The sequence below is a fragment of the Erpetoichthys calabaricus genome, chromosome 4 (assembly GCF_900747795.2).
Source record: "Erpetoichthys calabaricus chromosome 4, fErpCal1.3, whole genome shotgun sequence".
Classification (NCBI taxonomy): domain Eukaryota; kingdom Metazoa; phylum Chordata; class Cladistia; order Polypteriformes; family Polypteridae; genus Erpetoichthys; species Erpetoichthys calabaricus.
Genome location: NC_041397.2, coordinates 182,040,939 through 182,067,703, shown reverse-complemented (window position 1 = coordinate 182,067,703; position 26,765 = coordinate 182,040,939). Strand labels below are relative to the sequence as shown.

Below are 26,765 nucleotides of genomic sequence, written 5' to 3'. Positions count from 1 at the left end.
AACAACACCATTATATAAATATTAACTTTAAGAAATCGATTCGATCTTTTAATAAAAAAACAAAAAGTGAACGTTGTAAAAAGTAATGGTTACGAACATAAGCTGCCAGGCCCCAGTTTGAATATTTTCTGCCTACTCAGGCTCTGAAGGGAACTAGTTGGATCTTTCACATAATGTGGTGGAGAAAAAAGTTAACAATAAAGGCCATATACTTAAGTACAGTTTGTATTGCAGCTACATTTTCGAAAAACGACAAAGGCGGAGCTTTGCCGCTTTGTGGGAGAGGCTCAAAATAGTGACGTCGACGTCACGCATGTGCGTGCGCGTGCCTGGCTTCTATCGTTTCCTCTTCCCATCATCGGTCAAGGCGTGTGTGGCGTGCACGCCTCCCTCTCGCAGGTGACGGGATGCCGTCACGCGGGACCTTACTTTGTGGAGGTGTGGATGCGGAAAAAGCGATAATGAAGGTTTCGTGTTAATTTTATTAGGTGCGAGGCCAGTTCAAAGTAAGTGACATTAATTTGTTTTTATTTTCTTTGAGGACGTTTTGGGTATCAGGATGTGGGGAGGACATGTCTTATTATTGGCTATGGGCCGGGTTGGTTGGGCCGGAAGATGACGATTGACTGAGGTGACTTGTATGAGAGCAGATAAAGGTTGAGAGTTACGCAGTGTGTTCTGACGCCTTTTCATTTAACGTGGCTGATAGTGTGAACCCAGTGTGACTTGAGCCTTCCTTTCACACTGTGCATGTCAATTAAACGATCGGATTCAATCGTATGTGCTTACTGGTAAATGCGAATTGGAACTGTTTGAATGTGTACAACTCTTTAACAGGTTCATTACAAAAATGTGTTCTCATCGGTATCCTTAAATGGAAGGGAGGAATTTGTCGGTTATTGGTTGAGGTGGGCATCAGGCAAAAAAATAAATACATAAATCCAAAAAATAAGTAAAATCGAATTTTTTAATTTAAATGTATATTGCTTGTTTAGGTTTAATCAGATGTCAAGTAAAGGAAAACATTACACAAGACAGCGCCTGTTTAATGCCGAGTAGATGTTTTGAATTAGAAGCAAGTTTTTATGTCAGTGGGCATGTCTTTAGGGTATTGTGCCAATGAAACGGTATTTTTGTAAATGTCAAACCTCAAAACATGTCCGGTGCTGTATGCGGAGCCGTTAGAACATACGAAGGTGTTTCAGGTTTTTTTTTCCTCGTCCGTGTCTTGTATTATTTGGACGAAACAGTGATTTTAGTGATTTCTAAAGAGAAGCGCGGCCTTTCGAGTTCTAGTGCAGTAACCAGGATACGCTTACACTTTTAGTTTAAAGAAATTGTGTGTCAAGGGTGTGCATGTTGGTAGATAGCCATATAAAGGACTCGTTTGTTAGTTCTGGGTGGGGAGTTATTTTGTTAAGAGAAATACTTGTCACATGCATCATTTGTCAAAACTCTGGAAACACTTCACATTAGACTAGTTTTTCTTTAGCATGAAGTGATCAAAAAGTCTTAATTCAAATTTAGCTTATATTTTTGTATTTTTAAAATTACCCATCCTTTACCTTGATGATGGTTTTGAACATTATTGGTATTCTCTCAAATCAGCTTCATGCATAGCCACCAAGGAATGCTTTTGAAGTGGCTTCCACATACGCTAACCACTTGTTCCTTCACTCATCAGTCCAGTATGTCCCATAGCATCTTTGCTGGGTTTAATTGGAGTGACTGTGGAAAATTAATAATCTGCTGCAGTACTTCATCTCTCTCCGCCTTTGCCAATACCTGTTACACACTTAGGAGGTGTGTTTTGGGTCACTGTCCTGTTGAGAAGCAAATACTGGCCCAACCTACTACAGACTACAATGGGATGGTATTTCTCTACATTGTGCAGTGGAAGACATGCAGGTTAAGTGTCCCTTTAAATCTAAAGTAATGCTGACCTTTTTGTCAGCAAAGCACTCCAATTTCATCACACTACCTCTTGTATGTTGGGGGGAGAAACCACACTTGCAGACTTTTAACTGTTATCTGTTTAACCCCTCTGCGTCTTACAAACACACACCAGTTCCTGGAGCCAAATATCCCAAATATGGACTTCTCAAACTGAATGACACTTTTCCACTGGTCTTGTGTCCACTGCCTATGTTTCTTGTTCCAGGCAAGTCTCTTCTTCTTGTTTACTTCAGTAGTGACTTCTTTGCAACAGTTCTGTGATGATTGTGATGATTCATGCCTGATTCATTCAGTGTACTCTGAACGGTTGATGATGAGATGTTTCTGCTGCTTCAGTGCTATGAAGTGTTTATTTGGCCCGTGATCTGAGGTGCAATTGATGATTTCTTAGGCTGATGACTCTAATAAGCAAATTCTCTGCAGCAGGAGTAACTCATGGTTTGCCGTTCTATTGGCAGACACCATGAGAGCTCTTCAAAATTTTTGAGCCAAAGTTTTTGAAAGTTTCCAGATTGGGTGACTTTTTTAACGTAATAATGAACTGTTGTTTATTATTGCTAAAATGAGTTGCTGTTGTTCATATTATGTACTACTACTAGATAAGACTATTTATATCCATGCTACCTTGTTGCAACACAACTGTTTGGCCCAAACACATTAATGAAGAAAGAAATTAGTAGCACAAATTATAGATTTCCACAGTAACATGTTCAAGTGCCTTCCAATTACTGGCAAGAATTAAATTAGGCTGCTAGAGTACAAAGACAGAATAATTTACATTGAGATAGTTTACACAGAAGCATAGAGAGGTCTAAAAGAAAGACACTTTGAGGCCAAAAAGGAATAGTTAAAGAAAGAAAGTAATATAACAGGTGACATACATGGGTCCAAAGGGGAAAAAACAGTAGAGTAAAGCCAGAACATGTGGCCAAACCAAGGGGACACAATTAACAAAGATCCGGGTGAGCCTCATCAGATAATGCTTACAGGGAGCAGGATGAAGTTTATTCAGAATGGGATGTGCTAGTAGTTGGGATTTATATCATAGTTTACCAATTCATTAGAGTACATGTGAACTCACTGCAAAAAAGTAAAAAGTTAATGACTTGCTAATTAATGTAGTAATGAAAAGCAAGAAAACTAAGACAAATGAATTTGGGATTAGCAGTTATTAACTATACTTCCTGGGCTGAAAAAGTAGGTGTAATTAGTTAAGCAATGCAGTAGAAGAGCTTTATAGAGTATTTAATACAATGTTATATTGTACTTGTAACATGAAAGTCCAGGATTAAGTTCTAGGTGGGAAGTGGATTATCCTTATTATTTTGACCCTCAGTATGTTCTTTCCATTTCAGATCATATATATATAGTGAAGCCCAGGCGTGTACAGCCGCCCCAACCCGACACAGATAGGCAGGACACATGTTTACCACACAACATACACCTTTATTCTTAGGAGTGGAAGCGTTTTCTAATTGCTCACCGCTTTTCAACAGTATACAATGGACAGCACAGTCCTCCACATTGGCTTTGTCGGTGAGGTGGCTCCTTTTATTCTACTCCTGGGAGTGTACCTGGTGGCTCATCAGTATTACCTAGAATCACTCCCTGGTGTGGTGGAAGTTCTTTGTAGGGCTCTGCAGCTCCCCTTGGCAGCCCCCACGGAACCCAGGAGGGCTGCCCTCTAGTGTCCTTGGTAAGGTAGTGCCTCAGAGATGCCCCGATCAGGTAATGGCTGCCTGTCACACTATATAATAAAATGTAAAACTTGTTTTCTATGTATTATTGTACATCAAACTTGTTTTGGTTTATTTCTGTTATGATTTGAGACATGCACATTTTTCTGCACACTTGCTCTAAAAAGTCTTTTGATTCAGATCATTGCATTGCACAGTGAGAGAGTACTACCTTTTACATGTTTTTGCAAGTTAGTTTTCTCCTCTGTTCTATTTTAAACTGTCTCTCCAGTTATTTAAGGTCTCTTTATTTAGATCTTTTTTGGATACACATGCTATCACACACTTTATACAGAATCTTGCCTAATATGGATATCATATATGCCATGCCTTCTTTTTAGTAGTATTTCATTTTTATTTAATTCTTTTGGGTTTACATTTAAGCATTATTTATGTATTTTTTTCCTTCGTGTAGCCTCTTTTTTAACCTTAAACATTGTTTTCATTAGTAGAAAGTTAAGGAATAATTTAAAGTCTGACTTTGGTTTATTTAAACCTTTTTAAACATTCTGTCTTTACCAAAACCATAACACAGTTATCTTTCACAGCATACCTTATCAAAAGCTATTTTTTAAAAAGCACACAGGCACATTTTTAATCAGCAAAATTGCAAGCCAGTACAGTGGACCCTTGACTTACGAACTCAATTCGTTTGTGAGGGCTGGTTGTAACTCAAGTTGGTTGTATGTCAAGACTGTTTTTCCCATAAGAAATAATGGAAATACCCATAATACGTTCCGAACCTCCCATAGCAACACTTACTTAACCTTTTCATAATAAAAAAGGGTTGTATAATGTGCATAATTTACCAAAACACCAATAATTTTTCAAATGTACTAACCAAAAAGTTATAAAAAGTGCCTAGCCTACCAGAAACAACAATTTCATACTGTACTCACCATTTAATTTGACATCTTTGGGTTACAGGAAGGAAGGGAGAAGGAGGAGGAGAATGAAATGGAAGGTGGTTATTGTTTGGAAGGAGCCTCCATATACAAATCTTTTCTTTGTAAAATTGTTGAGATGGTGGATTTCGACATGCTGTACATATTAGTGAGATCGGTCACACAAACACCACTCTCATATTTCCGCACAATTTCCTTCTTCGTTTTGATTGTGATCGCTTTCTTTACCTTCGTTACCTTCTCTTCCTTCCTTAGCAATTATCGAAATAAATTATATAAATCACTGCACTGACCGAAATTACTTCCACAAACACATGTATCTGGGCTCCGACTGACGCTTACGAACGCTCTCGCAATCGCACAAGTGGATACACGTGACTGCATTCGGATCGTAACGCAAGATGTTGGTCGTAAATCAAAACAAAAATTTTGGTCGTAAATCAAGTCATGTCAGGTTGGTCGTATATCAAGGGTCGACTGTACCTTGATAACTCTAGATAAAAATATTAACATGTTGTACTGTCTGACTGTAAGGCTTATGATGATCAGCTGCACATTTAGAAATAATCACCTGCTGAGCATGACGCTCTGACACTGGCACAGAAACCTAGTTTAATGCACACTTGCAGTCACAAGATGTTGGTCGTAAAGCCTTTTCAGCAGCTCCGTGTATGACTTTATTTTTCTACCTTTTATTTTTCTCTTTTTTTATTAATCACTCCTATCACTTTCTTTATGTGGATTCGTTCCCTGGACACTTTTACTTTTATAACGTGGACATGGATTTTTACACGCCGAGACTCGTCTATTCAAGTAGTCAACTTCAAGCGCTGAGAACAAATGCCAGTGTCGGTCTGGTTCCCTATTTACACGATGAGGTAAGAAAGCGGTATCGTGGCAGCAGAGCCGGCACTAAGCTAAAAATGAAGCGGCTTGCGAGAAAGTGGTATTTTAAGCCTTCGGTGCCTTCTGTGATCCTGGGAAATGTGAACTCAATATCAAATAAGATCGATGAACTGGCTGCGCTGGTGAAAAATGTCAGGACCTACAGAGAATGCAGCTTGTTGTGTTTTTGCGAAACGTGACTAACTACTACCATCCCAGATGCTAACGTGGAGCTACCCGGGTTTAGCACAGTTAGAGCGGACAGAGACGCAAGTACCTGTGGGAAGCACAAAGGAGGAGGACTCGCTCTCTATGTCAATACAAGTTGGTGTAACTCTGGACATGTAAACGTCAAAATCTCCAATTGCTACAGGGACATCGAACTGTTGGCCGTAAGTCTGCGTCCCTATTACTTGCCCAGAGAGTTTGGACACATCATTGTTGTTATTGTATACATCCCTCCTTGGGCGGACGTGGAGATAGTGAGTGACATCATCCATTCTGCTGTTGCCAAGTTACAAACGCAGCACCCTGAGGCCCTTGTGCTAATTGCTGGAGATTTTAACCATGTGATGCTGGAGAAAACATTACCTGCCTTCTCCCAGTATGTGGATTGTAACACCCGGGGAAATAAGACTATTGATTTACTGTATGCAAACGTTAAAGATGCATACAGCACCACCCTGCTGCCTGCGCTTGGGAAAGCAGATCATAATCTGGTTCTGCTTCAGCCTCGCTACAAACCAAGAATGAGTGAGCTACCTACAACCACACGCTCATTCAGGAAGTGGTCCACTGAGGCAGAGCAGGCTCCGAGAGACTGCTTTGGAACTACGGACTGGGATATCCTGCAGTGATCACATAGTGAGAACATTGAGGAAGTTGTTGACTGCACTACTGACTACATCAACTTCTGTATGGACATTGTAGTTCCAGTAAGAACAGTACGCTGCTATGCTAACAACAAGCCATGGATTACAAGTGACATCAAGGGCCTTTTGAACCAGAAGAAAAGGGCTTTTAAAAGCGGTGATCAGCAAGAGCTTTAGTGCGTGCAGAAGGAACTCCGAGTCCAGCTCAGGGTGGCGAAGGAGCAGTACCGGAGAAAGCTGGAGCAGAAGTTGCAGAATAACAGCATGAAGGAAGTGTGGGATGGGATGAAGATCATCACTGGCTGCAGCTCTAAGTGGGGTGCCACCATTGAGAGAGACGTGAAGAGAGCAAACCAAATGAACAACTTCTTTAACAAGTTTGACCACCCTAACCCACTCTCACCTCGGAGTACTGCACCCTCCACCCATCCTTCTGCTGATACCAGCATAGGAGAAACATCCCCACTCACAGTTACAGCAGCGCAGGTAAGCAGAGAGCTGAGGAGACTTCATGCCAGCAAAGCCGCGGGTCCAGATGGAGTATCGCCACGACTGCTGAAGGTCTGTGTGCTGGAGCTGGGGAGTCCTCTACAGTGCATATTCAACCTGAGTGTGGAACAGGGGAGAGTCCCGAGGCTTTGGAAAACATCTTGTATCACCCCAGTCCCAAAGGTGTCACGTCCTAGTGAGCTGAACGACTTCCGGCCTGTCGCTTTGATGTCACATGTGATGAAGACCATGGAGCGGCTGCTGCTTCACCACCTGAGGCCACATCTCCGCCATGCCCTCGACCCTCTGCAGTTCGCATACCAGGAGAAGGTGGGAGCGGAGGATGCCATCATCTATATGCTACACCGATCACACTCCCACTTGGACAGAGGCAGTGGTGCTGTAAGAATTATGTTTCTAGACTTCTCTAGCGCCTTCAACATCATCCAACCTCTGCTCCTTAGGGACAAGCTGACAGAGATGGGAGTAGATTCATACCTGGTGGCATGGATTGTGGACTATCTTACAAACAGACCTCAGTATGTGCGTCTCGGAAACTGCAGGTCTGACATTGTGGTCAGCAACACAGGAGCGCCGCAGGGGACTGTACTTTCTCTGGTCCTGTTCAACCTATATACATCGGACTTCCAATACAACTCGGAGTCCTGCCACGTGCAAAAGTTCGCTGACGACACTGCTATCATGGGCTGCATCAGGAGTGGGCAGGAGGAGGAGTATAGGAACCTCATCAAGGACTTTGTTAAATGGTGTGACTCAAACCACCTACACCTGAACACCAGCAAAACCAAGGAGCTGGTGGTGGATTTTAGGAGGCCTAGACCCCTCCTGGACCCCGTGATCATCAGTGGTGACTGTGTGCAGAGGGCACAGACCTATAAATACCTGGGAGTGCAGCTGGATGATAAATTGGACTGGACTGCCAATACTGATTCTCTGTGCAAGAGAGGACAGAGCCGGCTATACTTCCTTAGAAGACTGGTGTCCTTCAACATCTGCAATAAGATGCTGCAGATGTTCTATCAGATGGTTGTGGCGAGTGCCCTCTTCTACGCTGTGGTCTGCTGGGGAGGCAGCATTAAGAAGAAGGACGCCTCACGCCTGGACAAACTGGTGAGGAAGGCAGGCTCTATTGTAGGCATGGAGCTGGACAGTTTGACATCTATCTATCTATCTATTAGTGGCAGAGTGATGGGCGCTGAGCAGGCTCCTGTCAATCGTGGAGAATCCACTGCATCCACTAAACAGTATCGTCTCCAGACAGAGGAGCAGCTTCAGTGACAGACTGCTGTTACTGTCCTCCTCCACTGACAGACTGAGGAGATCATTCTCCCCCCAAACTATGCGACTGTTCAATTCCACCCGGGGGGTAAACGTTAACATTTTTCAAAGTTATTGTCTTTTTTAACCTGCATTTTTATTACTCTTTAATTTAATATTGTTTTTGTATAAGTGTGCTGCTGCTGGAGTATGTGAATTTCCCCTTAGGATTTTAATAAATATCTAATCTCATCTCATCTCATCCCATCCGTACTTGTCAGACCGATTCATTTGTGCGTTCTCTATGGTCAGAAATCCTGCTTATTACATTTTAACCATGACACAATTTATAAATTTAAGGGCTGCCCCTTAAGCCTCTGAAACTGTCCAATAGAAGAACATAGCTAGGACATGCAGTTGTTTATTCCCTAGTTCTCCTAGTCCCCACCCCTAAGATTGTTGAACCAAGACTTGAGATTGGCTATGTTCACAGTGTCTACTTTCTTGGTCCCTGGCAATCCCCACTCTACAGTACTGAATACGTCATTGGACCTTTCTGCTGAACTGCTATGGCGGGGCCAAACCACTTCAGAGCCAGTTTTGATGTGAATTTATCAGAGGCTTTGGAGAGGGGATGGGTCCTGGGCCAGACTCTCTCACAAACCAAGAACTGAACAGCCTTATGTCTCGGGTTGTACAAACAAGATTGTCTGGACGGGGTTACCATCATCCTCTCCTTCGCCTGTTGAGAACTGTGGTGGATGGTCTGAAGTTGGTCATGAATGGATGTTCTGGTTTGCAAGTATTGTGACAAATTTCCCTGTAGAGGACCCATAAGCTGTCTGCCTAAAGCTAACAATGCAGGGGTCTCGCCTGTAACCTCATGCACCACTGTGTTCAATGGAAACTGGAGTTCAGGCAGCCATCTAGTCCACTCCTGATGATGGTCTCCAACAAAGGAGACAGTCATGGTCTTCAGGGTCCGGTTCACCCACTCAGTGTGATTCGATTGGTGGTGGTATGCCGTTGTCTTCAGGTGTACCCCTCCCACTGTTTACATAATTCAGCAGCCACTGAGACAATAAACTGTGGACCCCTTTCTGTTGTGATGTTCTTCAGCACCCCCCATCTCATGAATCTCTCTTTTTTCAGGGTAGAGCAGATCATCTTTGCTGTGGCGTTAGCCTTTGGGAATAGTTCCACCTATCTGGTAAAATAGTCAACAACCACCATCAGGTAGGTCTTCCGGTCCTTGATGGTGGGAAATGGTCCCACTAAATCCACGCCTAGTCACTGCCCTGGGAGTAGTGATGTTCATGGGTTGCAATAGTCCAGAGGAAAGTCCAGGTGGGGTTTTGTATTGCTGACAGGTGGTACATGTCTGGACATGGGACCAGATGCCTTTGTGTATTGTTGGACGCAATGCCACCTCTAGAATCTTAAAGAGCATTTTTGTGTGTCCAGGATGACCACTCATGGTAGTATTGTAGGAACTTGGGCACGTATATCTCAGGTGCTACCACCTGATAATGGTAATCCTTTGTCATTACACAGTGATAAAGTGGCCCTTGAAGTTCCCTGTAATGTTTGTTGTCAGGCCTCCCCCCTGAGCCCTGTCTCAGTCCCTGACATATAGGACTAGCTGCCTAAGATTGGACAATGTCCTACATGTTCAAGGGAAGATCAGGCTAAGGGTTGTAGACCGAAACCGCACATAACACAGGTGCTGGTCCATGCACCCGCAACAGCACATCGAGCACTGCCCTTACGATGAAATATCTTGAACATAAACTGTTGGAGGCACAACACCCACGTGGATAACATGGCCTTCAGGCAGCTGAATGCCCAGATCCAGAGCCTGATGGTCCGTGTTGGTTTCAGAACTTATCCCCTCCAGGAAATGATGCCACTTCTCAACAGCCCACATAACAGCAATATATTTCTTTTTGGCGGTGTAGTAATTGTGCTTTTCACCTTTCAGTGACCGTGAGGCATATGCCACAACTCTTCCTTCCTCTGATCAATTTGGGATAGGACAGCGCTGAGCCCAATTACTTCACCACTGTCTGTATGTACTTAGAAAGTTAATGTTGGATCTGGCTGTGCCAGAACACGTGGCAATGACAAAGTCTTCTTCAATGATTCAATAGAGTCCTGGCACACCTGTGACCACTTCCAAGGGGAACATTTCCTCATCGGTTGGAACGTAGCTCTATTGTCAGCGAACTCTTGAATGAACTTGTGGAACCATCCAGCCATCCCCAGGAAGTGCTGGAGACTTTTTACATCTTGGGGTGCCAGGTAATCCATGATGGGTTTAAATTTCTTTGCTTCCACCCGGACCCTGTCTTCTGACACCACATGGCCGTGGAAGGTAAGCTGGTCCTGGTGAAAAGTACACTTCCTGGGATTAAGTGTGAGATGAGACTTGTGCAGTCACTGGAAGATGGTATCAAGGTCCTTGAGATGTTGATGATATCATCAATGTATACGAAACAAGTCTTTTTGATGAGTTCCCGGAAGGCCTGCTCCATGAGCCGTTGGAATGATGCCCCTGCGTTTTTCAATCCAAAGGGCATTACCCAAAAGTGTAACAACCCATCCCATTCCTGGGATTAAGTGTGAGATGAGACTTGTGCAGTCACTGGAAGATGGTATCAAGGTCCTTGAGATGTTGATGATATCAGCAATGTATACGAAACAAGTCTTTTTGATGAGTTCCCTGAAGGCCTGCTCCATGAGCCGTTGGAATGATGCCCCTGCGTTTTTCAATCCAAAGGGCATTACCCAAAAGTGTAACAACCCATCCCATTCCTGGGATTAAGTGTGAGATGAGACTTGTGCAGTCACTGGAAGATGGTATCAAGGTCCTTGAGATGTTGATGATATCAGCAATGTATACGAAACAAGTCTTTTTGATGAGTTCCCGGAAGGCCTGCTCCATGAGCCGTTGGAATGATGCCCCTGCATTTTTCAATCCAAAGGGCATTACCCAAAAGTGTAACAACCCATCCTAGAGTGATGACGGCCATTGTCTTGATGCTGTTGTCCCTCATCTTCACCTGCCAATACCCAGACTTCAGGTCCAGGGAGATGAACACTCCTGCCGCATGCAAAGACTCCCAAGATGTTGTGAACGAGTGGGATGGGGTAGGCTTCATGGGAGCTGAACACTCCTGCTGCATGCAAAGACTCCCAAGATGTTGTGAACGAGTGGCATGGGGTAGGCTTCATGAAGGATCTTCTTATTTAGGTCCCTATAATCCACGCAAAATCGGTAGGTCTCATTGGACTTTGGCACAAACACCGCAGGAATAGCCCATGGTGAGGTGGAAGGCTCAATCACTCCTTCCGCCAACATCTGCTTAACCCATTCCTTGATTATTCCTCTTTTCAGGGGTGACACTCTGTAAGCTCTGTGTTGCACAGGGACTTGGTTGACTGTGTGGATGTGATGACCTAGTTTGTCCAACCACACAGATTGCCACTTCCTAAGCAGTGGCTGAACGAGGTCTGGATGTTCAAGAATTGCTTTCTCTACTGGGCTGGACTCATCAACCGCTTGTGCGAAATAATAATGCAAGTTAGGCCAAACCAGATTGCTCTGAGCCTTCCTCCCGAACCGAAGAACATCACTAACCAGCAACTCATATTCCAGCTGTGACAGGTGGATGGTAAGCCCTACCAACATTAGTGAGTCCATTCCTAATAATAAAGGCTTTGACAGTGTCAGACTTCCAGGACATACACTTCAGTCTCCCTGTGCTTCTCATGCAAACAGAACCTCAGGGGAACTTTGCCCCATGCATCCTTCTATCAGCAAGAAAGAATTTTACTTTTGCACTTTCCCCAAGTTGCTTATGAGGCACAAGCTTTATTTCATTAGGGTGTTAGTGGTGCCTGCATCTAGTACTGCCGGTCCCATAAAACATCACACTTGTATGGGCAGTACTAAGAGGGTCAAGGTGGCTTGCACCAAGATGATATTGACACAGGGTTCTGCTGAGGTTTTCCTTCATGGTTTGGGACAGGGCATCTCCCAAGGTGTGGCACCCTTGTGGGGAAAAAACTAACCCCAATGGCCGCCCAGTCCTTCTCCACTTGGGTCCCCAACTTTACCAACTCATCCACCAATTTCATGACCCCCCCACCACCACCCGAGTAGCTGCCACCTGAGGAAGACATGCATCAAGGACACGGGACATGCATGAGGAAGAGATATTGTGACAACACCACTTAAGGCACAAAGAAAAAGCCTCTTGAGACTCTGTATGGCTATTGCACAAAGGTCCAGAGCTTCTCTCTTCAAGAGCACCTGGTATTCATCTGAGAGGAGCACATTCAGAAGGCAGTGCGAAACTCTGCCCAGTTGATAACATTTGTGCTGTGCTGCAAACCACCAAGCTCAAGCCGGTCCACTAAGTGCCATGTTCAGGAGTCCCCACAGCTTGGCACTGCTCAGTAGATGCAGCTCCATGAACAGGTCGACCACCACTACAAAGTCTATGATGCTTGCTGGTGCACACTAAGGGATGAGTCTAGGGAACTCCATCTACAACACTGCAACTGACAGGGACGACTGTCCCCAGTCACCTCTCCCCCTCTGTTACAGAAGTTGGCTGCCTCAGTGGTTCTGAGATGACACACCAGCTCTCTTGCACCTGCTTCCTGATTCCCACTCTCATGTTTACTTCCAGGTGCTGCATGCACTGTGTGAAGGACTGTTCAAGGCACTGCACCCTCATAGCTGTCTCACCGGATACTCGGGCAGCTGTGACATCGATGAGTTTGTGGACAGTCTCGTCACTATTCATAAAGCTACGAGCAGTGTTATCAACCTGTGCCTCTAGACACAGCGTCGGGACTTGTAGAACCTGTCCTTCGCTGGCTTCTGCGGGCTCCGGACTTGAGATCTTCTTCGAGAGATTTCTCCATTTTCGGTGGGGACCCCAAGAACGTACCCAGCCTTGGCCCGACTTGCACAAACTCACAGAAACACAGTTGAACAGCAGATTAAATCAAAAGTAATGCAGTATATTAAATAGAATTATAAAGAACAATTAAATGGTTATTCCTCCTTTACTCTCCTGCGGTGATGACCGATAATAATACAACAATAAACACAACAATGTCCAAAACACAGTCCAAATATAGTGGCAACAGATGATGATGGATGGTGAGTGGAAAATCCTGAGAATGGTTTACTCTAAGTAATAAAGTTTGTCCTACCGGTCTGCTGATGCGGCATGTGATGAGGTGATTGGGAGCACTCCCTCTAACAAAGATGTGTTCATTCTGTACAGATTCACACGAACAGCAGGCATGAGACAGACCATACAGTACATCCAGACAGGAAGACAATAAACTGGAAATCTAAATGTGAGAAACTGGGTTTTATCAGACAGATGAATGATCTTGAGCCCTCTGTGTCTTGCCAGTTCCATTTTTAAATAGCCTGCTGGCTTGATCTTCTTCCCAGTGGTTGCTGTGTCCTCAGAAACTGTCCAATAGAGCAACAACCCTGGGATATGCAGTCCTTTATTACAAAGCGGTGCTACAATCTGGTCTGGGATTTCTTATGTTTTTTTTTTTCCTGTTGTTTAAATAATTTTCTGCATTGATGACCCAGCTAAATGTCAGTTACACTTTAAAAAGGTAACATTTGCTTGAGTAGGGATATATTCTTTATAGGTTTTATTGCAGTTGGGGCAAAACACTTGGATATATTGATGAACAATTGGTTTCAGTTTTAAATAAATGATATTAAGTGGCTGCCATGGCTCCATCAGAAATCTAACAAGGGGGCTCTGCCCCCTGCTCGCTTCGCTCGCCTACCCCCGGCGTTTTGAACCGGTGCCCGCCAGGCAGCCATGTGGGAGGATGACGCACGTTTAATGCGGAGCGTTCGCCCGTGTCACTCTGGGGACCCCCACTGTTAATACGGAGCTCCGTCTGTACTATTATGCGGTGCATTATGGACTACTGCGGTCCCCGTAGTGTTTCTCGTTTCAGTTTGTATCTCGGTCAGTCGAGCTTTTGTTTTTGAAGCTTTTGAATTCCGGTCTTCATCATCTGTAACTTGCTGTCAATGTGTTTGGCCCTCTCGTTTAACCTGTTTATGATGTTGTACTTTTCTTTGTACTCTGTCTTTCATTTCTGATCTCGCTTTATTCTGCTTTTGTTTTAATAACATCTGGTCCGCGGTGAACATATTTTCCCTTTTTCGAGTAATATGGATTTTCATTTTTTGGCGATATTGTGATGTTTAACGTACTGTTAATAAGGCATCACTGTAATGTGATTCACCTATGCGGTATAGTTCGTGCCTGCTTTGCTTCTGCAGTTTGAGACGTGCGCTGCATGCGTCCACGTTAATTGTATCTGTCCATTTGTGCTTGTTTCTGTACCTGTGTTAGTTGAGCTGTTTGTTGTTGGAGCCGAGACAGTTTTTCTTCTGCGGTTCCAGAAACGCGTTGTAGGCGCTTAGGTTTATTGTTTTTTTTCATGCGTGGTCGTCTGTGTGGTTCTGTTACTCGAGGCGTATCGTTTTGCAGCCGTGATGGTGAATTCATGACTGCTCTGTTCTTTGTCGTTAGTAATATGGATAAGTATTAAGGATGATCACACTCACTGTTAATATGGAGCGTTTTCTGTGATTGTACGGTTAATAGTGCATCACTGTAATGAGATTCACCTATGATGTAAATTTTTTACGTGTTCAGATGACGTACGTTTAATACGGAGCGTTTGTTTCTTCTTATTATTACCCATCTGGTGTTGTGTCTGTGTTATCTGTGGGTGTCCTGTTAAGATCGTATCACTGTAATGTGATTCTAATATGTATTTTGGTCCGTTTTCTTGTTGTTTATGTATGACGGCGGGTGTCCACGTCCGGTTTTTTAGAAGTGCGTGGATACTGCTGTGTAGTGGGACTCCGTAGTCTGTGACGTTTTACTGTGGTGTGGGGGGGGTGACTACTCTTTGTCCGTACAATCTCGGGCATGATTTGTGAACCTTTGTGGACTCCGAAGTATGTCCCGTTTCACTGTTAGGCGGGGATAATGTGATTCAAATATGTTGTTTTGTCCATATTTGTGGCTTTCGTTTTTGAGCCGTAATCTCGGTCTCGATGGGAGACCCTGTGTGGAGTCTGTAGTCTGTCCCGTTTCACTTTGGGGCATGTGTCTGACTCCTCTTTTTTTGTGTGCTATAGGCTTTGTGTGGCGCATGCGTGTGACTCCTCTGTGTTGTGTGCTATGGGCGCATTGCCTCATTTCTTATTTCTGTTAGTGGAGGGGTGGTTTGTGTCTCATTTCCTATTTATGTTAGTGTGTGGACTCCGTAGTCTGTCCCGTTTCACTGTGGGGCGTGGGTCTGAATCCTCTTTTTTGTGTGCTATGAGCTTTGTGTGGCGCCCGTGTCTGACTCGTTTTTTTTTGTGTGCTAATTTCTTAGGCGCGTTGCCTCATTTCTCACACTCTGGGGCGTGGGTCTGAATCCTGTTTTTTGTGTGCTATGGGCTTTGTGTGGAGCCTGCGTCTGTATGGGCTTTGTGTGGCGCCTGCGTCTAACTCCTTTTTTTTTGTGCGTGCTATGGGCGCGTAGCCTCATTTCTGTTAGTGGGCGCACCATATCTCGTGCGATTTCCGTTGGTTGGAGGGGGGCTTTGTGTGGCGCCTGCGCACTGTTTTTTGCGTCCACGGGCATGTCCCTGCATCCATATCCGTTTTACCATTCTCGTTTAGTAATATGGATATGGATCATGCAGGTGAGAGTGTTTTTATGCAGCTGTCGTTGTAATGGTGAATATCTTGGGGGAGTGGGGGCTGCACTCACTCACTGTTGTTTTATGGTTAAAATAGCAAGCAGTGTGAATGGTGAAACTCTGGATATTTTGGCATCTAATCTTAGTTACTTTGTTATAAATGTAACTATAGTCTTAACTATGAACTAATAAACAATAACTATAAAACTAATAAACTTGAAGTGACATCTTTTGGGATCTTATTAGTAATGTGTGCCTCTTTTTCTTTTTTGGGCTTGTTTTATAGGCTTGGTAACACTTTGTGCTTTTAGTGTTTTGTCTACTTTCTGCAGGAATGCAATTGTCAATCTTATTTTTTCCTTTAATTGTCCATTGGTATGGGATTCACTCTTTTCCTAAAGAAGTTTTATTGGATTGCCTTTGAAGGCCTGGATTAGGTCCTCACATAGTCTCCACTGTTGCAGACTATATAGACTTGTTGCTCTTCTCTGCAGTCTTTTTTGTAAAATATTGATCAGAACTGCACACAGAACTCCAGACCGAGTATAAAGTTTTAGCCTACTGATTAAAACATTTTTCACAATATAACCTAACAGTTTATTTGTATTCTAAACAGATAATTTCTGTTGATAGAAGGATGAGAGTTACATCAGTGTAAATACCTACATTATTTTCAGATTTTGTGATGTCATTCTTCCATATGATCAGTAAAAATGTATCTAGGGAGAAATCCTGGGTTTTCAAGAGTGTACAAGTCTACTGATTTTGTGGTAAATACATAGGCTTTACTTTCATCTACTGAATTTTTTAACTACATTTTCAGGGATGATGCAACTTATACTTAAATTCAAGCTCCTAGTATTTGTTTGTAATTGTATAAAATTAATAATTAATTTCCATCGGTGGCTATTTTCCACTGATTATGGTATACAGTCATGCTAGAACAATGTTGCTGTTGTTATTTTAGACATCATTTTAACTTGATACCTAATGAATGAATGAATATCCAAAATAAAAACCTTCCACACATAAAAAGGGATTTGAACTCAAATTATTTATCTATAATATTTAATAAATCATCAGTTTTTGTATGGAAAAGTAAATTAACTATTTTGCTAGTTAAGAAAAAAACTATTAATTAGGAGTTCTGGGTCTTAAAAAGCAAGTTAATTAAAGCAAATAAAGTAGGTTCTAGTAACATCACTAATTAAGAAAGTGGCCAGAACAAAAACCTGCAGCCAGTGATCTTGGTGCAACACGGTATTGTAAATGAAAGGTTCCAGTTCATTATAACTACAAAGTTGCAAGTATCTCTAACCATCAAGTAAATGATTATTATTGCAGTACAGATTTAAAAAAAACAATTTGTAGTTTTTCTTTACAACATTGCCCTTAAAAGTATAGTTTGTGCTGTATTATACACATTTGATCTAGTAGTAGTCATATTAGTATTTTCATGTGTATAGAGTACAGTAAAACTCCTACTTACATGTCAGACCATATTATGGAGGCTGGTGTAGAATTTTCCAGGCAACACTCTGGTCTGAATTAGTTTGTTACACAGTAATGAAAATGTAATCTTTCAAATAATGCACTGAAGACACACATTTTTGCTTTCTTTAATGTCAACATTGTGAACAAGAACTAACAACTGTGCTTTTGAACTTTTAGAATCATGTTTCCTTTGAAACACCAGCAAGATGTACAACCGAAAATTGCATTGTAATGGAGAAAGTAATAGAGTGACAACGTCTTCTGCATAATTCAGGTCAGTCTGATTGGATTCTGTTTTTAAAATACCTTCCAACTCCTGTCATTTCAAATCTTTGCTTATAAATGATGCAGACCATATGGTTGAAAAATATAACCCATTTCTCTGTGCATTAGACCGAACTATTTTAATTTTTAAAACTATTGAAATAAAAATTCCTGAAAAGAAGTATCTACCGTAGCAGTAATGCACACTAGATTGTAAAGCATTTAATTATCTTCCACAGGAATTACAGTACAATTATAAAATTGTTTCTTTTTTTCTCTTTATACTTGCAGTTAGCAAAAGCACATAAACTGGCTATGAAATCTGTCACATGCTTACATGTATGCATAATACAGATGGCTGTACATGTTTTATATGCAGTAAATGTTGTTATACATAGAAAAATAGTGGAGCAGAGGCAGCTTTACAGACTAGCGCTGTTGTCTACATTAATGACAGTTTGTCTGTGCATTTGAGTGTGTATCTTTGTATTCTGAAAGAATAAAATTCCCTTCATTCAGGCACCAGTGTTGTGGGTATTGTCAGGTAGTTTCTTTATCAAGGGTTAGATACATGTTAAATAAGTCAACTGCTACCAAGGTCCAGTTCACAAGGGTGAATAAATTAGTGGCCAGTTATGTTCCATGTGATATTTTGAACACACTCATCTACTCAGCTTTTGCACCTTTCCTGTAAAGTGTACTTCTGGTGACTGTCATTCTAGATCAAATCTGATAATGTGGCTCAAAATAATGGATTAGGTAGTTTTGTTTTTCAACATAGTTTTACATAATTTGCAGAAAGTAAACACTGCCTTTCACTAAAAATGTTCTCACCATGCTACATTTTAGCATGCTTAATTTTTGCTGAAGAAATTTATCCTATTTCTAGATTATAAAATGTTGTGATGAATAGCTTAAATACTACTGTTGTCTGTCTGTTTAAATGAACAACATTTCTTTAATTAAGTGGCTCAGGTGTTGCAATGCAGTGCAGTAAGGCAATTGCATTTCTTAACACAAAGTTAAATCATATAATAATTAAGGTTATTTATTTTAAACATTTAAAGCAAGTTAATAAACAGTGGTTCATTGTTAATATCAGTAGTCAAAATAGACAAGCATTTAATGTATTGTACATTTTAATAGAATAGTAGATGAATGGTAGCAATTAACAGCAATTGGAATGTCACATATTATTGTTCCGGTAAAAGGGAAGGACTAGTGTTATGGGGAAGTAAGTCATTCACTTGTAGACTGTGAACCAGAAGTCATTACAGTGGCACAGAAGCAGCAAAATACCTATTGAGACTATGGTTTGTTTAAGAGTAAGTCCACTCCGACGACAGGAAGCTTCAGGGAGGACTATTGCAATATGTTTGGCTCCTGCTGTTTATTATAGTTAACATGATAGTTGAGTTTTATATATGAATTTGGGCTGAAGAATGTTGGAGCACATGTAAACTGTAGGGTAGCTGGGGCAATAAAGCTTCTTCTGGCAAGGAGTCCAACAAACAGGAAGATGAGTTGTAACAAGGTTTTGACAGGCTAAGACAGGCAAGAATGGTGAGATAAGGATGTAGAGAGAGAGATTAGAGTGATATTAATGATACTTTGGTAGGCAAGTATATTTGGCACTCCACCGATGAATATGGTGCAATTCCTGTGCCAGGTATGCCCATTGGTACGTCAGGATTTTGTTTCCTGTTATTTTTAAATTAATTGCTTATTGTGAATTTGTTGTTAAAAAAAAAAAAGCACAGGAGAAAGCGTCTTTCTCTGTCTCTCCATTAATCTAATTAACTCTCAGCTGATTGGAATTTGGTATCATCCAAGATTGACGGCTAGAGCTGAGCTCTGTTAGCAGTGGTGTTATTTTACCCATTTTTTACTCTCATCTCAAAGTATCCTGTATTTACATTATATGTGAGTATAAGTAAGCATGAGCAGCAAACAAAAGGTTCAGAAAGAAACGGAAAATAAGGCAGGTAAACTTTCATCAGAGTTAAGACCGGCCTCGAGGTCATGGTATGGCCTACCAGATACTGACTGGAACAGACGGGTAAAGGAATTGATCTGCCAGGACCTCACATTGCAGCATCACCTTCAGCCAAAAGCAAAAGTGGAAACAAAACTGAGAGCGAAGCAGTCAAGGAGGATTATAAGAACTGAACATGGCCCATTCATCATTTGGGTGGGGGGAGGGGAGGGGCTGGCATACATGATATAAAGAGCGATATAAAGAAAGAAAGAATGGACCTAAACAAGAAGAGTCAGAAGCAGTATGAAGATATAAAAGACCCTGAGAAATGTTTAAGTAATAAGTTTACTACAGCCTTTACAGAAATTCTAGGAAAAATTGATGAAAAAAAAAAACAGAAAAATCAGAGTATGTTAGAGATTAAAATTAAAGTACTCACTGTTCAGCTTGACGATGTTAAGCAAATGTTTATAACTCGTATTGAAATGGTTGAACAATCGACTTCCACCGCTGATGAAAAAAAGCACTGACTGCAAACTCAGAATGCTAAGTGCTCACTGAAAAACTGGCTGTGTTGGAAGATGGATATACAGTAGAAGGAACAACATCAGAATCAAAGGTCTCCCTGAAAAACTTTAAAGTCCACCCCAGTGAAATTCATAGCTGAACTATTCTTTAAAATAATTGGAGAGGACTTCAAATTGGACACTGAGATCTCAGCAGGCTGCTGAATACTTGAATCGAATTCCTCAAAACAGAGAAGCCTTATTGTCCATTTTGACAAACTACAGGCCAAACAAAATTTTATGTCCCTTCTCAGACAGAAAGAAGAAATTTTATTTAAAAATAACCACATCTGTATTTTCTCAGATATCTCCCCTACAACAGCTGCTAGATATGCTGCATGCTACAGTATTAAACAGCATCTATGCAGTGTTGATATCAGATACAGCCTCTTGTACCCTGCCAAATTAAAAGTGAATATTGAAAGTTCGTTTAACATTTTTAGCTCTCTGAATGAAGCAGAAAAAGAGCTAAGTAGACTTGTCATACCGTGTTCTGACAAGGCAAAGAAGATTTAGCTTGCAACTTGCAACTTGGACCATTAGTAATGTGACCTTTTTTTCTCAATTACTACATTATATTTTAATCTCTTTCAATGAATAGATGTACTTATTGAAAGCTACAAAGTAACTAGCTATTTACAGGGTTTTTTTTTTCATTTCATATCCTTGATTTATTGTATTGGGAATGTGCTATCATATGTTCTCTCAGTCTCTATGGGGACTGTTTAACATCATTCAGTAGGGTTATTGTATTGAGACTATACTTTTAAGATACCTCAATTTTAACCTTTTCTACACCACTCCTGGGGGGGGTGGGGTCGTTTCTCTCTTGACATGCCAGAGGATCAAGACTTCGTGAGGTACAATACAATACAATTGATTTTTGTATAGCCCAAAATCACAAAAGACATGCCGCAATGGGCTTTAACAGGCCCTGCTTCTTGACAGCCCCCCAGCCTTGACTCTCTAGGAAGACAAGGAAAAGCTCCCAAAAAAAAAAACTTCATAGGGAAAAAATGGAAGAAACCTTGGGAAAGGCAGTTCAAAGAGAGACCCCTTTCCAGGTAGGTTGGGCGTGCAGTGGGTGTCAAAAGAAAGGGGGTCAATACAATACCATACAATACACAGAACAGAACAAATTCTCAATACAGTATAGAAATACAAATTTTAGAAGTTTTAGAAGTTACGGAGCAGAATTTAACAGTAGATGATATCACATAATAAGATTTGGATTTGTTTAGAGTCCTGGAGACCTCATCCATCAAACTGCCTCCCCCATTTGGCCATTCCACGGCTGAAACAGCGCTGGGCCAGCCAATCCGATGAAAGGACCCCTCTTTCCCACGATTCCTGCGATCCTCCATCAGGGATGACTTTACCTTAGGCAGGCAAAAAAACTTGGCAGGTGGGCCGTGGCACCAAGTGCCACATTTGAGTACCGAGAAGAGAAACAGAATAGGTGAGGGTTAGTATCCAATTATAACTATCATGTTACTTATGTTTTAGTGCTAATGACTAACAACAGAGATGCAGTATGTACAGTTAATCAGCAGCTCTAGTCAGGATATGCTAAACTGAAGTAGTGAGTCTTCAGCCGGGATTTAAAAGAAGTGTGGTCTGCCTGACTTGGGGAGAAAAATAGGAGGTGGGGGGAGAGAGGGAACAAGAGATTTGCTATTTCTTATTTATCCTTTCTACCCCAAAACAACAATAGGCATCATAACCATAACACTTGGCAATAATGCAAAATCTAGGTCAGAGCTATCATATGTAAAAATGTACTACCTTAACTTAAGACTACAAAATGTCAAAAAAAAAAAAACAATGTTTTTATGACCAAACAGTGAACTTTGTGAAGTGGAATGTCAAAGGTCTTAATCATGAATTAAAGAAAAAGAAAATATTCACTTACTTAACAGGTATAAATGCCAAGATAGCATTTCTACGGGAGACTCACATAGTAAGTAAGGACCAGTTTTGGTTGCAAAGGGATTGGATTGGCTAGATTTTTCACTCCGGCTATACAAAAAAATCACAGAACTATCCCATTTGTAGTGTCAGACATAACATGTGGTCCTGAAGGGCGATATGTCATGGTGATGGGCAATTTATTTAATACTAAAGTGATTCTGATAAATATTTATGTACCTAACATGGATGATCGAAATTTCATCCAAAAAGTATTCGCATTTATTTCTAATGTGAACACTCAGAAAATTATAATGGTCGGAGACTTTAATTGCTCTTTAAATCCAGACCTCAATAGGTGTTTTGTCTTGGTAGAGTAATATATTGGTCTACTTTCCCCTTTTGTTTTATTAATATGTAGCCTTTGTCAGAATGCCTCAAATCTCACAGACTTACCACTGTTTATAAAGTATTATAGTATATACCGTAACTTCTCCCCACCTTCCCTTCTGCATCTATAACCTCAGGCAATTAGGTGTAGTAAAAGACAAGCAGGAGTTAAGTTACAATTTAAACAATGTATTATTGGTAATATTCATAAATAATAACAATATGCAAAGTACTTTTGAATATTGGCAACCATACAACCTGATAAATGTTGATGTGTAGTTTCAGACTTGTTAGTTACTTAAAATGTCTCTAGTTAAGGCATCATTTGTGGTTAGCTTTCTTCAGAACAGGCCCCATGCCTGTCTCAATATGGCTGCCGAGCTGTGCTCTTCATTGTGTTGTCCTTTTCAGGTCATGGTGTGTGAGATGCTCCTTCATCATTTGGTAAGAGAAAGATAGTAAGGGAGTGAGCAAATGTATAGATTTTCTGTCCAACCCCTAGAGCCAATAGGGCGTCATAGTACTTAAAGGCTTCTGATACAAGCCAGTTCCAAACAGCCATACTTCAGACCAATGGGGGGATAGAACATTTTCACACCTGCCCCCCAAACCGTATGTTAAGGTAAAGCTTAGCAGTTAGGCAGCCTGGCTTAGTGTGGGAGATGAGAGAGAGACTTTAGCAGAGAAACACTTGCCAAACTGGTTTGAGGCACTTCTAGTGCTGGGCGGTATGACCAAAATTCTATTTCACTGTATTTTTCAAAATTATACCGGTTTCAAGGTATTCAACGGTATTTTTTCCCCCATACATGAGTGGATGTTAACCATATTTTCCACTGCAATTACTGCAGTAGACTGGCTAAGAATAACCTGTTCCACTGTAATGAGAATTGTACATTGTACAAAAAAAAAACATTTTAATGTGCACACAAGTATTAATCCAGGTTTGCATGGCCCCATAAAGTGATAGTTTTCAAGGGGGTGGCACTAATGAAGAGAAGGAATCAGATTGCATGATAGTTGCAGTCGAAATATAGAACCTTTTTATTGAACAAATTTTTCAAACAACTTAAACTAAAATTTTGACAACATATTTTCAACCACCCAAAGAGGCATTTAGACTTAGTAAAATATCCAGAGGTGCTTGTCAAGAGTTGTACTGCACTGAACATGTCTTAGAAAAGGAATAAATAGTAAATATTTTTTGTAAACCAACTACACTTTCTGTTAATGTTTACAATCTCTGACCACTGACACGTCAAAGTGACGTTTTAAACAACTTTACCATCATTAAACTGCATAATATTTAAACTAATAAATAATAACAATAAAATAAATAATAATTCAACTTCCAGTAATAATTCTATTACTTCAAGACTTCGAGCCCAGGTGCATTATACAGTATTCACCAAATAAAAATAAAATAAAACAAATGCAAATTGGTGATGACATCTTTACCAACTGAACCATCATTAAGGCAAATTGCATTAATATGGACCTTGCTTCAAGCTAAGCTCTATACATAAATAATAAAACTGCAACTTGCACTTATAATGCTATTTGTGGTATAGCCCTATGGAATTGTAGTAGGGCCACAGTGAAGAAAAAAAACCTAAATGTCGAGAATAAAGTCGACATGTCGACAAATTATTTCATTGAGGGTTGTGCACAGCACAGCAAGCATCTTGCAGGAGGCAGGAACAATCTCTGGATGGGGCACCAGCTCGTCGCTACTACTGCGCCATCGTGCCCCCATGTTTAATACATGGTTTAATTCATTTCATCATGAAAATGATATCACGTATACATTTTAGTATTTAAATTGTTCAGAGAGCTGTAATATCACAAATGTAATATATTCTGTGTCCTATCGGAGTAAGAGAAAGCCCGTTTAAGAAATACGTAATGTAGTGCTTCACGCACAAAGAGTACATAGCAGAACACATAGAATACAAAGCATTTAACATACTACTTTAGTCACGATGGGATTTGAGAAACTAGTAAAAAAAAATTTTTGTTATATTTTATTAATTTTATTGTAATCATTCCGTACATATAGATCAGTTTTTACAAAAAATAGGATTGAAAACAAATCAAACCCCACCCCTGAGAAGGAGAGCATGGCCAAAGGAGTAATACTAAAAGCTTGTAAACATACCTAAATTGTTGAGTTTAATAGGGCAATAAAGGTAAAGGAAGAAGAAAAAGAAATCGGAGATAATTATTTCTTCTTATTCTAAAATATTATTGATTAAATCCTGCCAGGTTTTGAAAAAGTTCTGTACAGATCCTCTGAGAATTAGATTTTTTCCAATTTCAAATAATATAAAACATCGGTTTCCCACTGACTTATAAGAGGAGAGTTAGGATTCTTCCAATTTAACAAAATCAGCCTGCGTGCCAAAAGTGTAGTGAATGTAATCACAGTTTGTTTGTCCTTCTCCACTTCAAATCCATCTGGAAGAACACCAAACACAGCTGTTAATGGGTTAGGAGTGATTGTGACACCAAGGCTGTCTGAAAGGCACTTAAAAATTTTGGTCCAAAATGATGTTAATTTGGTGCAGGCCCAAAACATGTGACCCAGTGAGGCAGGAGCTTGGTTGCAGCGTTCGCAGGTTGGATCTTGCCCTGGAAATATTTTGGATAGTTTTAAGTGAGACAGATGAGCTCGATACATAATTTTGAGTTGAATAATTGTATGCTTTGCCCATATGGAGCTTGAGTGAACTCTGCATTGCTACCTTCCACTCCTTTTCTGATATATTAATTAAGAGATCTTTTTCCCATTGTCCTCTTGGATCTTTGGAAGGAAGGGACTCTAATAAAATTTTATATATTGCAGAAATGGTGTCTAAGTCCTCGAAATTGAGCAGTATTTTTTCCAGCATGGTGGAGGGTATGAGATGAGGAAAATCAGGCAGGTTCTGTTTAACAAAGTTTCTAATTTGAAGATAGTGAAAGAAATGTGTAGCTGGAAGGTTAAATTTGGAATGTAATTGCTCAAAGGATGTAAAGATATTGTCTATATAAAGATATCTGAGCAATTTAATCCCAAATCTTTTCCAGATATTAAAAACTAGATATGTTTGCGAGGGTTGTGGTTCTCCTGCAGAGGTGCCACAGATAAAAGATTTTCCATCTTAAAATGCTTTCTAAATTGGTTCCATGTTCTGAGTGAATGAAGCACAATTGGGTTATTAGTATATTTGTGATAACTTGCATTTATTGGGGCGCAGAGCAGGGAATATAAAGAAGTACTGCAGGATTTTACTTCTATTGCGGACCAAGCCTGTGTATGTTCATCTATTTGTGTCCAGGTTTTTATAGCTTGTATGTTTGCTGCCCAGTAATAAAACTGAAAATTAGGTAGAGCCATGCCACCTTCTGCCTTAGATCATGGTAGGGTTGCTCTTCAGAAACGTGAATGATTTGAGTTCCAAATAAATGAGGTTATGGTTGAATCTAATTGCTTAAAAAATGATTTATTGATGTATATTGGAATGTTTTGAAATAAAAAAAGAAGCTTAGGAAGGATATTCATCTTAACAACGTTAATTCTTCCAATTAGAGTGAGATGAAGGGTTGACTATCTATGCAAGTCTTGCTTAATTTTTTCGATACAGACGGCGACATTTTGTTGATAAAGAGCTTTATGTTTACTTGTGATATTTACCCCTAGGTATTTAAACTGATCTGCTATGGTAAAAGAAACTAGTAAATTAAATGATTTTAAGATTAAATTTATGGTGATCTACCTTAATGACCAAATAACGAGATTAAAGTGGAAATTTCAAGATTAAAGTTGATATTTCAACCTTTTTTTCCCCCCACTGTGTCCCTATTTTTTTTTTCTCTGTACCCTAATAAGCTTTCATATGACACTCAGACATTGGGCTACGACTCTCCTTTTCACTGCGACTTTGATATCTGACCACTTTTTTTTTTTTTTTGAGGGCACTGTGTGACTTTCTGAACTTGAACTTTTGAGTTTTTCTGCCACTCTATGTTACTTGATCAACTTCCTTTTGTTGTTTATACCACTGCTTAAACCAACAAATAGTACGTTTTTTCTTGCCTCCACTTGGTATTTGCTGAAATTCTTCTATTTTCCTTGTGATTTTGCCATTATCTTTTCATGGAATGCTGAACTTAAGGGCTGTTTATATTGATTTGCATATTCAAAGAGGCGTAATTCTGGGAGGAGATGGGGTGGGGTGGCAAGCGTGTGCACCTGCGTTACATTTCACTCTGACCGGGATTTAAGTAGCGGAAGACC

The 26,765-nt window shown here is 40.7% G+C and overlaps 1 protein-coding gene across 4 annotated transcripts in view; it reads left to right on the top strand.

Moving 5' to 3' along the window:
• The first annotated feature begins 342 nt into the window (after positions 1-342).
• nipa2 (NIPA magnesium transporter 2) overlaps positions 343-26,765 on the top strand; it is a 42,914-nt gene continuing 16,491 nt past the window's right edge. For 2 of the 4 annotated variants that reach the window (XM_028800030.2, XM_028800027.2), the window contains exons 1-2: positions 343-506; positions 17,558-17,654. The gene's annotated coding sequence lies outside the window, so the exon portion shown is untranslated. Of the gene's footprint in view, positions 507-9,271; positions 9,358-17,557; positions 17,655-26,765 lie in introns of those variants that run through there. The other 2 variants (XM_051927048.1, XM_028800028.2) reach the window with 1 other exon arrangement.